The 12,160-nt window shown below is 41.7% G+C and overlaps 1 pseudogene; it reads left to right on the top strand.

The window, feature by feature from the left end:
* LOC106582301 (low-density lipoprotein receptor-related protein 1B-like) overlaps positions 1 to 12,160 on the top strand; it is a 407,952-nt pseudogene that overhangs the window by 246,301 nt on the left and 149,491 nt on the right.

Genomic DNA, 12,160 nt, shown 5'->3' with positions numbered 1-12,160 from the left:
TCAACCAGCTTCATGAGGAATGCTTTTCCAACAGTCTTAAAGGAGTTCCCACATATGCTGAGCACTTGGCTTTTCCTTCAATCTGCAGTCCAACTCATCCCAAAACATCTCAATTGGTTGAGGTCGGGTGATTGTGGAGGCCAGATCATCTGATGCATCACTCCATCACTCTCCTTCTGGGTCAAATAGCCCCTACATTTTGAGTAAAGCCAGTGTGTCTATGTATGCGGGTGACTCAACACTCTACATGTTAGCTACCACGGTGACTGAAATGACTGCAACACTTAACGAGTGGGTGGAAAGGAATAAGTTAGTCCTCAATATTTCTGAAAGTAAAAGCATTGTATTTGGGACAAATCATTCACTAAATCCTAAACCTCAACTAAATATTATAATAAATAATCTTGAAATTGAGCAAGTTGAGGTGACTAAACTGCTTGGAGTAACCCTGGATTGTAAACTGTCATGGTCAAAACATATTGATACAACAGTAGCTAAGGTGAGGAGAAGTATGTCCATAATAAAGCGCTGCTCTACCTTCTTAACAGCGCTTTCTACAAGACAGGTCCTACAGGCCCTAGTTTTGTCGCACCTGGACTACTGTTCAGTCGTGTGGTCAGGTGCCACAAAAACGGACTTAGGAAAATTGCAACTGGCTCAGAACAGGGCAGCACAGCTGGCCCTTGGATGTACACAGAGCACTAATATTAGTAATATGCATGTCAATCTCTCCTGGCTCAAAGTAGAAGAGAGATTCACTTCATCACTACTTGTATATATGAGAGGTATTGACATGTTGAATGCATCGAGCTGTCTGTTTGAACTACTGGCGAACAGCTCGGACACCCATGCATACCCCACAAGACATGCCTCGAGGTCTCTTCACAGTCCCAAAGTCCAGAACTGGCTATGGGAGGCGCACAGTACTACATAGAGCCATGACTACACGGAACTCTATTCCACATCAAGTAACTGAACCAAGCAGTAAAATTTGATTTCATTCAAAAACAAATAAAAAATACACCTTATGGAACAGCAGGGACTGTGAAGCAACAAAAACATAGGCACAGACACATGGATTACACACACACACACACACACACACACACACGATAACATACGCACTATACACACGTACACATGGAATTTGTGCTGTAGATATGTGGTAGTGGTGGAGTAGGGGCCTGAGGGCACACAGTGTGTTGTGGAATCTGTGGATGTATTTTTATGTTTTTAAAATTGTATAAACTGCATAATTTTACTTGACCCCAGGAAGAGTAACTGCTACCTTGCAAGCAGCTAATGGGGATCCATAATGAATACAAATACAAAACCTCGTGAAGCTGGTTGAGAGAATGCCAAGAGTATGCAAAGCTGTCATCTAGGCAAAGCATGGCTACTTTGAAGAATTTCAAATGTTAAATATGTTTTGATTGTTTAACACTTTTTTGGTTACTACATGATTCCATATGTGTTATTTAATAGTTTTGATGTCTTCACTGTTATTCTACAATATAAAAAATCTTGAATGAGTAGGTGTGTCCAAAGTTTTGACTGGTACTGTATTTATTTATAAATAATAAAAATAAATGCTTGGAGGAAATCCCCCCCACTCAGACCAGTAGAAACATGCTCAGACCAGTATAAACACGCTTAGATGTGCTCCTAGCACCTGCAGTTATGTTTGTTGTCATGCCTGACCTATGTGAAGTTGTTTAGCAGTTGTAGGTGTTGTGTACAGTCACAGTATGATTCGTTTCAGTTTGCTACTAAAGGTCCGAGATCGACAGTTGACACTGCATGAAAGAACAGCTGGAGGCGCATGACAGGCTCACATTTCAACCATTTTCTGAAAACAGAGGGCTGTAACACCAAAGTATCCTCTCTAGACCCAATAGAAGTAGGCTTTGAGATGAACTACATTGTAACACTATATGATTTCAGTTGCATAGCCTCTGATAACCTCCTTATCACATTCGATCAGACATGTTGTGTATCCTTTCAGATCTGTTAATGTTGTCCAAGCAGTTAGATGTCAATAATATTGCTGTTTACCACTATGCCCCCTGCTCTCTCTCTCTCTCTCTCTCTCTCTCTCTCTCTCTCTCTAATGAAATTCAAAGTGCTTTATTGGCATGGGAAACATATGTTTACATTGCCAAAGCAAGCGAAATAGATAATTAACAAAAGTGAAATAAACAATAAAAATGTACAGTAAAAGTTTCAAATGAATAGAGACAAATGTCATATTATGGCTATATGCAGTGTTGTAACGATGTGCAAATAGTTAAAGTACAAAAGGGAAAATAAATAAACATAAATATGGGTTGTATTTACAATCTCTCTCTCTCTCCCTATCTCCCCTCCCTCCCTCTGGTAGGTATCTGTTCTGGACAGAGTGGGGCCAGAGCCCCTGCATAGGGAGAGCCCGTCTAGATGGGTCTGATCAGGTCACCCTGGTCAACACTGGCATTGCCTGGCCCAACGGAATCTCCATAGACTATGAGGTACAGTACAGGGCTTCCTCCTTATCCATCCATGTCCTATTTGCTCTTATCCATCCACCCCATCCTAAAGCAGTTTTATAACAGCATCCTCATCTTCCTTTGTTTGGATAAAATGTACCCAATTTACCCCCATAACTTTGCAGGAAAATAGATTATACTGGTGTGATGCCCGCACTGACAAGATAGAGAGGATCAACCTTGAGACGGGTGAGAGCAGGGAGATTGTACTGTCAGTGGCCAACGTAGACCTGTTCTCCGTGGCAGTGTTTGGAGCTTACATCTACTGGTCTGACAGGTAATTTATTATTTCCTTAAATGCACACAGAGTGGGCTGCAAAGTCCGATCCTCTAACCCTTAATCTCAGAGGTCTCAGTGGGGAGATCCTCAGGGGAGTATTTTTACATGAATAGGTGCACCATCTCTTTATGTAAATGTACTAGCATATCTCAATGTCATTATCAAGGGCAAGTCCCTTTACCTTTTGCTAAACCAGTTATCTTGAGGTATTTCATGCTTGCTTGATTATTTTCTTAATGATAAAGTGCCATTGTTAAAATAAATTATGCCAGCCTTTTCTATTTTCTGTCATTGAGAAAAGTTTTACGTTTTAATGTCACATGCACAAGTAGTGAAATGACTTTCTTGCAAACTCAAAACCCAACAATGCAATAATCAAAAACAATGTAATACTAGAAAAAAACAAATGAGAAATAAGAAGAACACAATAAGTAAGTAAGCATACTATATACATGGTCAGTTCCAATACTATTAACAATGTACAGGAATACTGGAGTAATGGAGGTAGATATGTATAGGGGTAAGGTGAGTAGGCAAAAGGATATAAGATAAACAGAGTAGCAGCAGCTTGAATGTGAGTGGGTGTGCATGTGTGTCGAGTCAGTATAAATTAATGTGCATATTTCTTTTATATTTTGTATTTTTATTTCACCTTTATTTAACCAGGTAGGCCAGTTGAGAACAAGTTCTCATTTACAACTGCGACCTGGCCAAGATAAAGCAAAGCAGTGCAACACAAACAACAACACAGAGTTACACATGGAATAAACAAATATACAGTCAATAATAAAATAGAAAAAAGTATATATACAGTGTGTGCAAATGAGGTAGGATAAGGGAGGTAAGGCAATAAATAGGCCATAGTGGCAAAATAATTACAATATAGCAATTAAACACTGGAGTGATAGATGTGCAGAAGATGAGTGTGCAAGTAGAGATACTGGGGTGCAAGGAGCAAAATAAATAACAGTATGGGGATGAGGTAGTTGGATGGGCTATTTACAGATGGGCTATGTACAGGTGCAGTGATCTGTGAGCTGCTCTGACAGCTGGTGCTTAAAGTTAGATATGATATTAGGTGTGTGTGTGTGTGTGTGTGTGTGTGTGTGTGTGTGTGTGTGTGTGTGTGTGTGTGTGTGTGTGTGTGTGTGCGCGTGCATAGAGACAGTGCTAAAATAAAAGGTAAATAAAGATACAAGGTTGACTCAAGCCTTCCTACCACACCGCCTGATGAAGATGTCCTGGATGGCAGGGAGCTCGCCCCCAGTGATATACTGGGCTGTCCGCACCACCCTCTGTGGGATGCGATCGAGGGCGGTGCTGTTGCCATACCAGGCAGCTATGCAGCCAGTAAAACTTTATGAGAATTTGAGGGCCCATGCCAAACTGTTTCAACCTCCTGAGGGTGAGATGTGCTGTCACGGCTTTATGATTTGGACACAGAGGAACTTGAAGCTCTCGTGCTCGCCCAACCCCCCCCCCCCCCCCCCATTTTCTGTAGTCCAACTCCTTGGTATTACTGACTTTGAGGGAGAGGTGGTTGACGGCAGTGTGGAGAGCAATTGAGATTGCGTCCTCTATGGATTTATTGAGGAGGTATGCAAATTGGAGTGGGTCTAGGGTGTCTGGGATGGTGGAATTAATGTTTGCCATAACCAGCCTCTCAAAGCACTTCATGATTACAGAAGTGAGCGCTACAGGGCGGTAGTCATTGTGGCATGAAGCCACAATGAGCACAGGAATGATGGTGGTCGCCTTACAGACTGGGACAAGGAGAGGTTGAAATTTACTGTGAATATGCCTGCCAGCTGTTCTGCGCATGCTCGGAGAACGTGCTCTGGAATACTGTCAGGTCCCCTGTGGCCTTTCGGGTGTTGACCTGATCAAAGACCTTCCTCACATCGGCCTTGGAGAGCAAGATCTCCCAATCCTCTGGGTCGGTGACGACCCTCATACCCGGCACGATGTTGTTGTCAAAGCGTGGATAAAATACATTGAGTTCGTCTGGTAGAGAGGCATCGGTGGGCAGATCACAGTTGGGTCTTTCTTTGTAATCCGTCATGGACTGTAGCCCCTGCCACATGCGGCGGGCGTCGGATCCTGTATGATTCCACCTTATTCCTATATTGTCCTTTTGCTCGTTTGATGACTGTGCGGAGGTCATAGCGGGACTTCTTGTACTTATTCCTGTCCTCGACCGTAGCCTCAGGGTTGTCTACGACAGCTCTGTGTGTGGTAGCCCTGTCCTTTAGTTTAGCTCCAACCTCTGTGTTAATCCAGGGCTTTTAATTGGGGGAACCAGTGAATCCTCACTGTGGGGACAACGTCGCCGATACATTTTCTAATGAAGCTGGTGACAGAGGTGGTTAGCTTGTCAATGTTAGTGGCGTAGTCTCAAAACACATTCCAATCAGCGCTAGCAAAGCAGTCCTATTTCATAATTTCTGATTCTGGTGACCATTTCTCAATGGAGCGAGTCACAGCTACTTCCTGTTTTGAGTTTCTGCTTGTAAACAGGAAGCAGGAGTGCGGAGTCATGATATGATTTGCAGAGGGAGGGCCTTGTATGCTTGGTTGTAGGTAGAATAACAGTGGTCTAGGACTTTATCACCACTAGTGGCATTAGAGACGGGTTGATGGAAGTTGGGCACCACGTGTCTTAGTGACCCAGAATTAAAATTGCCGGCAACCAGAAAGGCAGCCTCTGGATGTTCGTTTTCTTGCTTGTTTATAGCCGTGTAAAGTTCGTTAAGTGCCAGCTTGTTATTTTTCTTGTCCTGATGTGGAATGTATACAACAGTCACGATAACTGCTGAAAACTCCCTCGGGAGGTAGAAGGGTCGGCATTTGACCTTCAGGTATTCTAAGACGGGTGAACAGTTGGTCGACACTTCCAACGCGCTGGAGTTAGGACACCAATTAGTGTTGATGTAGAGGCAAACCCTCCCCCTCTCAATTTCCCTGACTCCACTGTCCTGTCCGCCCGGTGAATGGAGAATCCATCGAGTTGGATAGCAATGGGGGGCATCTTGTCCAAGAGCCAAAAATAAAAGTACTTTTAAGAAACAAATAAAAATAAAAAATGTGTGTCATTGATGACTTTTCAAAATGTCTCTCTCTTTCTGTCCTCAGAGCTCACTCCAATGGTTCCATCCGACGAGGCTTCAAGAGTGACGGCAGCGAGGCAGTGACCATGAGGAGTGGTCTGGGGGTCAACTTGAAGGATGTGACAGTATTTAATAGAGGGCGGGAGAAAGGTTGAGGTTTCAACTTAATGCTCCTTATTGATTCTCACCCATCATCAGTAGCATTGTTAAATGCATTGTTCATAATCAACTGGGAGCCATCTAGTACAAGGGAAAGATAAACCGTAGCTATAGGCAGTGCATGTACAATACAAAAGTGACGTCATATCACACCAGCACTTCTAGTTCTGGCACTACACTAAACAATTAACTTCATAACCATTAAATTAATGAGGGTAAAGTAATCTTAGGTAGAATATGACTTGAACACAGTGTTTGTGTCTGCCAACCCAGGTACCAACCCATGTGCCAGGAGCAATGGGGGCTGTCAGCAGCTCTGCTTCCACCTGGGCAGTGGGCGTAGGACCTGTTCCTGTGCCCATGGCCACCTGGCTGAGGACGGCTTTGCCTGCGAGCGATACGAAGGCTATCTGCTTTACTCTGAGAGGACCATACTGAAGAGCGTTCACCTCTCAGACGAGAGCGACCTCAACTCGCCTGTCCAGCCCTTCGAGAGGCCCACCTACTTCAAAAACGTCATAGCACTGACCTTTGATTACCGCCAGAAAACCGCAGGAGGGACCAATCGCATCTTCTTCAGCGACATCCATTTTGGGAATATCCAGATGATTAATGACGACTGGACAGGACGATCAATCATAGCCAAAAGTTAGTGCTGCTTTACTTTTTATGTTTTGATTTGATGATTTTGAGTTTGTTTATTTACAAGTGCCTGCATATATACGTTTATGCCTGACAGAATAAATTGTTCATATTTTACTATTCTACTATATTTTACTTTCTAGTGCATCCATTCATTTATTTTCCTCTAAATCTTGATCCCGTTGTAATCCATTTGTGAAAAGCTATTTGTGGAGAATATAGTGGCTCGGTCCTAGGATGTGTGGCTTCAATGCATACTACATCAACTATACAGATGTAGGATCTTAATTTGATCACCCTGTTGCAAAATAACTTTCCTGCAATGCCGAACATTTAAAACTTTTAGTGTATTTGAGGTTTAAAATGCTTCTGAAGTTTGTAATATCCACTTGAATTACAATCCACATAATAATTCACATGTCCTGTTGCTGCAGGATTATTTTCCTGCTGCAGCAAACTGGCTCAAATTAAGATCCTACATCTGTAGAGCATTGTAATGTCCACCTCTATTTTTCTTGCCCTAAATGGGAACAATTTAACTGTCAAATAAAATGCTTAAGATGGGGGACTTTTTTAGGTCTTACTATTGATGCAGGAAATTACCCAGCTCTCATTTTCACCACATTTTGACCAAAACAGAAATAAGTGGCCTGAGAGAGTGATACAGTATATTCACCACTCTGGGCAGCAAAGCAGCATTTGCAGCATTCGCAATAGGATTAGCTGGCAATGGGTATCAGTATTGCAAGGAACAGCGTCTACATAAAATAAGCTTAAGTATTTAGGGATTAAGGAAGTTTATAGGACACATGGGGGCTTGTGAAATTGACATCTAACAAAGATAAATTCAAAATATCTCTATTTGGCTTGAATTTAATAAATACATATAGAATGTGAAACACATAACACCTGGACCTTTTATAGCCTGCTAGTCAGTCAGTCATTCTAGATGGCAGGAGGAGAGCCAGCAGAGCTGTTGTGTCTGTTCTCCCTGTCAATCTTTGCTAGATAAGCTGAGTGGAGGCAGATGAGCAGGGAAAGCCTCTGTTCTGCACTGTTAGCATCTTTTGCCTCTTTCTGAAGTCTCCTCTGAGCTCATGTCACTCACTCACCCCTCACACTCTGGAAGAACAGCATCACCACTCACACTCTGGGAGAACAGCAGGAGTCCAATGATCCATATCCTCATGTTCTACTGTTGGCAAAATTGACAGAGACAGATGGGATGACTGGAAATATACTTTTTTGTTCTTTTGGCTTTGACCAAGAGGAGCAATTATCATTTTGAAAAGAAGCACTGACATATAAAGAGAAAAAGCTATGTGGCTGGCAAATGTCAAGTTGGTGTATGTGTTTGATATCCTTCTTTGCACCTCTTTGTGTAATTGGTAGACCTCAATCCATGCCTAGCCTGATCATGTGTAGAGTTGGAGTGATTTATTTAGCGCCGAAACATCCATTGCCTTTACTTTAGTTTAGCTCGTTATAGGGTTGCCCTCGAGTAAGGAAAATCTAGGTTGACCGAAAGTCGTCTCTTCTTTCGACCAATCGATGGGTCTACATTTTAAAACGTCTATTTTTTCATATAAAGATACACCCTATGTGTCTGAATAAAATCAACTATATATGCATTGAGCATGTCTGATGCTTTAAGGGCACTGTTGGATCAAATCAGACACAAATGACTCAAGAGAGAGACAGAGATCAAGATAACCAGAAGAAAAAAAACGTAACCTGTCCCGAGCATCCTCCTCCACTCATACTGGATTTCACAGATTCTACCGTTACCCTCCTGAAGTTACCTGTAATAGGCTACATGAGGAGTCTGCAACCTTTCTCATGTGGAATGCCAATTTAACTTACAATTTCTACTGATTTGCGTGCCAGTTATGGTTTTCAGATGCACATTGTCGTGGAACAGTTTCATTTAAAATCTTTGTCATGTGGTTAATCAAAATTCTATCCAAATCTAAATGAAAATGACCTAAAAAGTTACTTCTGTTGCCATTGCAAACTATGTAAAAAATTGTCTATAAAGCAAACAAATAAAAACATTGCAGCCTGTATATATAAAATATCCTGATAAAAATATCTTAAAAGTCACATTGGCTACGCATGGCCTGTCTGCAATGAACTTGACTACAAAACATCTTGGTCGACCAAACAATCGACCAGTCGACTAATTAGGGTCAGCCCTAGCTTGTTAACTCACTGTTCATAGTTGGTTGGATTCAGGACTCTGGTTAATCGACTAAACAATGTTATCAGAATCAGACTGTCCACCCTCTCCCTTTCCATATACCCTCTTCATTACACTCCTCTCCTTCTCTCTCCTCTCCCTTTCCTCTACCCTCTTCTCTACCCTCCACCTCCTCTACCCTCCTCTCCTCTCCTTCACCCCCTTCTCTCCTTCCTCTCCACAAAGTTCTACTGCGTACCCTGTCATTGAAGAAGGGTGAAGATGTTAATCATCCATATTTCCCTAATGAAGCTCCACGTCCCCCATTAATTACTCCCTGGCCTCTCCAACGATTTCCGGCAAACCAAGCTGTCAGACGCCTTTTATTGCGAACAATTAATTAGCAATCGGGCTGACTCAGATAGTGCCTTAAGTATTCTGTATGTATGGTTTATGGCTTATAGAAAGCACCGGATTCAGTCCGTATCTCCAGAATTGACGACCTGTTCACCATTAAGATCAATTAAGCACTCACTCCACAGCAGATTGTAGAGTATACTGTATGTTCCATTGAGTTGGAGTTCTAGGATATAATTCAGGTGGTAATGTTTCATCCAAGATCTTCACTAATGGTTCAGTGAATATGTTAGATATCTTTGTGCAAAGCAAGGACAGAAATATGTGTGTTTTCCCTACTAGGACAAGCATGTTGTTTATGTTTGTCCTAATCTTGTCCACCAGCCGGCTGTCTCTGTCGAACAGTCTGGTTTCATATCGCCTCAGAAAGAGACTTGAATGGAGGTTGTGACAAGAGCAGACAAAACAACCGCAGATTTTTATTGGGTGATCTCTCAGTTCATCACCATCCAGCGCAGCCTTAGAAGCCCCCCCCCCCCTACATACACACACACACACACACCACCACCACCCTGCATTTTGGACTTCAAAGCGTGAGTAGCACAAGTGATTTAAACAAGGAAGTGGGTTCGGAAAAAATCTGAAAACTTACAAATAGTTTTCACACAAACTTTATATGCCCAAATTTAAACAGGATCAATCGGGCTTCGCAAAAAATGATATGGTCAATGTGATCGAACATTTATTTAAAGTGTCGATTTTCACAATTTTTCAGTCCCATCTAAGACAGCTGTAGCAGGCTTGCTCCATCTCTCACCTAGATTTTAAGCTACCCCTTTCAAGTCCCACTGTTGCACTGTGTCAACACCCTCTATATGCCATAGCAATTGAGCCTGGTAGGGTTATGGTTGAACTAGTACTCTGATGCAACCCTATTTTCATGCCAAGCACATACGGTTTGCCGTATCTATTTGGTCACTATTGAATTGCCATGTATTTATCCCTGCTCACTAAGTTAACAGTATAAACTACAATGAATGAGAGACCTGGAATATGTAAGCTTAATATTTTTTCAGTGACCTCTATTACCAATCGATATATGAACAACAACGGTTTGTAGGAGAGACTACCCTGTGCTGTATATGCTTACATTGGTATTCATGGATTTTAGTTTACTTCATATTTTCCTGGAATTAGGTTTGTTTGGACTTGTCAATGTCTTGTCAACTGTGTGAGTGCCATCAGATGTATTACGGGTTGATTAATGTCTTGTATATTCCATTTAAGTATTTAGAATGAACTGGTGGATGGATTTGTTAGTACACAATGTGCAGAGGTTATATCCTGTGTGCGGCAGTTACAATGAATTCAACCTTGTGGCTGTAATTCCCTGCACCACAAATGAAAGAAGCATGGTGGTGTGCATGTTAACATATAGGAGCGGTTTCGCAGACACAGATTAAGCCTAGTTGTAGAATAAAAATAGTTTTCGATGGAGGTTCTCCATTGAGTTTTTTTTTTACTCCAAGACTAGGCTTAATCTGTGTCTGGGAAACCGTCCCTTCATGTCTAGACTAGGACTGTTGCGGTGACCATATTACCTCCACACTGGCACTCATGAGTCGTGACCGCAGTAAAATTCCATGTGACCGTTGAGTCACACTAAGCTCCTCTTATGCACTCTGGACATGTGTTGGTAGTACCCAACTCACTAACGACCATCAGGTCGCTAATGGCCTGGTACTCAGGGCTCCATTGTCCCTCTAATCACTCTGACATCAATGGAAATGCATTCGAAAATCACATCAAACACTTATCATCAAAACAGTATCATGCTTTTAAAACTCACCTCAATGTGATTTATCAATTTGAAGAAAGAATTTCAACAACAGGTTGAAACTGAGTGGAAAACATGGTCCTTGTGCCTAACATAACGAAATGGACTGCGCTTTCTAAGGTGATGATTAATTCAAAACACCCATACACATATTAGACCTTATGCATACACATAGGCCTATATATGAACCTGAGCCCTATTTTTAAAAACCTGAATTAAAATAATGATTGTGCCATTATACAATACATAGCCTACCGCATATTACGCATGGCAGAAGAAAATAAGGTAAGATGTCTTTGGTACATAATTTGGTCTAGCCTATACTCCAAAATTAAACAAATTCTACTAATCACCTTTGAGTGTGGACGGTATTATTGTGCAAACTGGAGGGACTGGTTACCTTATGCTACCCTCCAAACTTTCAAACCATGATTCTGGGAGAGAACTAGGCATTGCTGTTGGTTCATTGATTGTGCAGGGCGGCTTACAGAGTTAGCCTACAATTATAGTCCATTTTGTATTTGATTTTGAATAGCCTAGTAATAGGGAATTTTTAAAAATATTTTCATAATTAATAGGCTGAGACATTACCTTTAGCTACAGAATATCTCACCACTGTGAGTTTCCATCTCTTCCACTCTCTCATCCATTCCTTTATCAGTTTATTTAAATATGTTTGGTTGTGAAAACATGTTTCTATCAATGTTCCCGGACAGATTTCATTTGGTTTCCCAAATTAAGCACTGGGTTGTCGAGCCCATGGCATACAGAGTTTGTGCAGAATATCACCTGTCGCGCAGTGAGAGGCTGGATGCTCCTCAAACAGTGGCTGATGCATGTAGTGAAATAACTGGAATAGCCTACCTGGCATGATGAAAAACTAACCGGAGTTAGGCTATTTGAGTGCATAAGGATGACGTGTTTTTTCCCCTGCCTGTAATAGATAATGGGACATTCTAAATTCAAACCAATTCGACATATTAGTAAAGAAAATATGACATTTAAAATAGTCTGATGGAAAATATGATAACATGATCACTTGATGAGAGAACAGCATGTGCATTCTGTGGCAGG

This window comes from Salmo salar, chromosome ssa21 (genome assembly GCF_905237065.1).
Source record: "Salmo salar chromosome ssa21, Ssal_v3.1, whole genome shotgun sequence".
Taxonomy (NCBI): Eukaryota; Metazoa; Chordata; class Actinopteri; order Salmoniformes; family Salmonidae; genus Salmo; species Salmo salar.
The sequence above is the reverse complement of the archived record's forward strand: the minus strand, read 5'-3'. Positions and strand labels throughout refer to the sequence as shown.